Source organism: Hylaeus volcanicus, chromosome 5 (genome assembly GCF_026283585.1).
Source record: "Hylaeus volcanicus isolate JK05 chromosome 5, UHH_iyHylVolc1.0_haploid, whole genome shotgun sequence".
In the NCBI taxonomy this organism is placed as follows: Eukaryota; Metazoa; Arthropoda; class Insecta; order Hymenoptera; family Colletidae; genus Hylaeus; species Hylaeus volcanicus.
This window is the reverse complement of record NC_071980.1, coordinates 10,759,168-10,761,898: the sequence shown is the minus strand read 5'-3', so window position 1 is coordinate 10,761,898 and position 2,731 is coordinate 10,759,168. Positions and strand designations below refer to the sequence as shown.

Genomic DNA, 2,731 nt, shown 5'->3' with positions numbered 1-2,731 from the left:
CCAGCTAGAATGTTGACGAAACGTCGGGTGTTAGTATGTGAGAATTAGTAGCCTTGGAAAGGTAAAACGTTGGATGATAGAGGATGAAAGATTAGGGAATCGCCCATCGACACCGCGAATGAACGTCGGCCATCGCTCGTTTCGCCCCTGTGTCGGGCGAAACGTCATCCTTGAATTTTATTCGCCGAACAGTCGGTCGCGACTAGTCCCGGATGATTACAAATTTATAATTTATGATTGCAGATCGCAGATGTAATTAGAGATTGCTTGTTTGGCAGTCGCGAGGGATTATTGTTAAAGTGATCATTGTTCTCTGCGTTGTAAAAGATCAAGTTCGAGAAGATTTGGAGATAGGGAGGAGGTTGTCTGGAATTGCAGTTACTTGGACTATCGATTTCTAGTAACATCGATCAGGCTACAGTTGGGTCAGCTTTTTATACATAAAAATCTCTAATGATAGTTAATCGTCCACCGCATGAATTTTATTTTATTAGAAAGGGACTCTTTCTATTACGACGAGCACAGATGTTTATCGTTTATATTCGTTATCTATTGTTCGAATGAAACGTTTTCGAGGAAAGTCGATAGTCTGCGTTAGCCTAATAGCTTCTCATTCAAGGATCCATCGATGGGCCAAGCATGGACGAAACGACGGGCGTCCGTCGTTTCTTGTACATAGACACTAGTGTGCTAAATATTAAACGTAAACGTTAAGCGTAATCTAGCTTGTTAAGTCGGAAATACTTTGAAAAGAATAAAAAAAAAAAAAAAAAATACTTCTCCCCCATCGCGGTCGATTGCCGATGAAGCAGCAATTTTATCCGCGCCGTTTAGGGCAACGCGCGTCGGCCGCGCAGATTTGTTAACGTTAAAGTAACCTAGGTATCGATTAGGTTGGCGTTTAGAGGACGAGCGAAAGGAAGAATGTATTCAAAACCCAGGACTACGTGTGTTGTATCGAATCGGTTATGTTTAAATAAAAAGGGATATTTAAATTGGATTTCGTGAACCATGGCGCGGAACATACTTACGAACATTAGGAATATTTATTTATCGACGACGTAGTTAGGACATAGAGAAAAGGTACATGTTCTTTTTCGCAGGAAGGTACTAGGTGACTCCTTGTTCGACCCTTCCTATCCATTGACGATTATCTTAATAAAAACAATTGGTAACACGCAATGGCGAGGAAGAGGCACGACTATCTTCGTTGAGAGTTTATTAAGATCGGAGATGGCCCAGAAAACGGGACCAGCTGGCGCGGAGGAGTCGGTGAACACGGGAAAATTTCATCCCTGTGTATTTTCGGCGATAACGCGATATCTCGCCTAATCTCGGTTAAAGGTTGGGACGAGCTCGTTGCCGTCGAAGTTGACACGGCATGATTTACACTGCGAGATCGCGCTGCACGGTTTCATCTAGGGATTGAACGCGGTTATCGGTTTCGGTTGTCGATACAGGCAGTGGTTTACCAAACTGGTAGGTGTCATTTAAAAATAAAATGCATGGTAGATGTAAGCAGCGTGGCAGTTAGGTAATTAATTCTTGGTTTCTAGATAGTAGCGTGAATTTGTGGATTAGAAATCGGTGATACTAATTAGTAGAGGTTTCCTTTCTTCGGGATCTCTGCGGGAGCCATCTTCCTCGTGACGTTCACTGTCAATTTTCTTCGTGATTTTTGTATCGGGTACAGAAATTAATTCTGTGGCTTGATCGGTACTTTAACCGATCTAGTCAGAATTCACTTCTAATGTAATTATAAGACAGTGGTTGGGTGTTAGTAGGATTGCTTCAGTAAGAATTTATTAGGGCCCCACTCGACCCTGCGTGGGAGACTCTGTCGACCCAAAGCAGGGTCATGTGTGCACACGCGAGCAGAGGGCTGCTGGTCCTGCGTCCCGAGCATCGCACGCCCGTGTCTCACCTGACTCTTATCGGTGGAATCCCGTGTGTGCTCTGTAAGTATGACGACACCTCTCCTCTCGGGTTCGTCCTTCTCCTGCCGCGGTTTTTCAAGCGATAACGCGTCGCGCGCGCTCCACATATATCCAACGGGCGTATATCTCGGTCGCCGAGGAGAAAAGTAAACCGTTCCCTTTGCCCAGGAAAATATCGTCGAGGGGAACCGCAATAAAACAGCCTCTCCCACCTCTTCGCCTCGGCTCGGTCGGTTTAAAAGATTCTGGTCCAAGCAGGGAATTAAATGCCTGAGAGTTAAGATGAAAATAAAATGGGTATAGTTTGGTGGAAAAAATTTAAATTGATAGGGAGTGGTAGAGGAAGGGAGAGGGTGAAGGGTGGAGGGACGGATTCACTGAGCTGGGGACTCGTAGATTACGGGTGGCGGTACCAAGATGGCGGCTAGTAGGGAGTTGACCACTTGTTACTGTAGTAATTAAGAATTTTAGTGTTAAGAATAAAAGTAAGGTGCAGAAACGTGGTGATAGGGGTGGTAGGAGAAGGAAAGACGTGTTAGGGAAAGGTAGGAAGTGGATGACTACATCTATAGTGAGCTAGAGGTTGATAGATGGCGACCGCTAGAGAATTAACCAGTTGTTACTCTAATTAAAATATTAAGTATAGTAGGAAGCTACAGAAACGTGATGATAGGGGTAGTAGGGGCGGGAAAGGCTCAGTAGTGGAAGATTGCAAAATGGTGGCCACCCTTCTACCGACTTAGAGATTAATAGAGTGCAACTACTAGAGAATTAACCACTTCTGACTCTAATAA

At 44.4% G+C, this 2,731-nt stretch overlaps 1 long non-coding RNA gene across 1 annotated transcript in view; it reads right to left on the bottom strand.

Moving 5' to 3' along the window:
- LOC128877689 (uncharacterized) overlaps positions 1 to 2,731 on the bottom strand; it is a 13,669-nt gene that overhangs the window by 4,183 nt on the left and 6,755 nt on the right. The gene's annotated exons all lie outside the window — the stretch shown is intronic.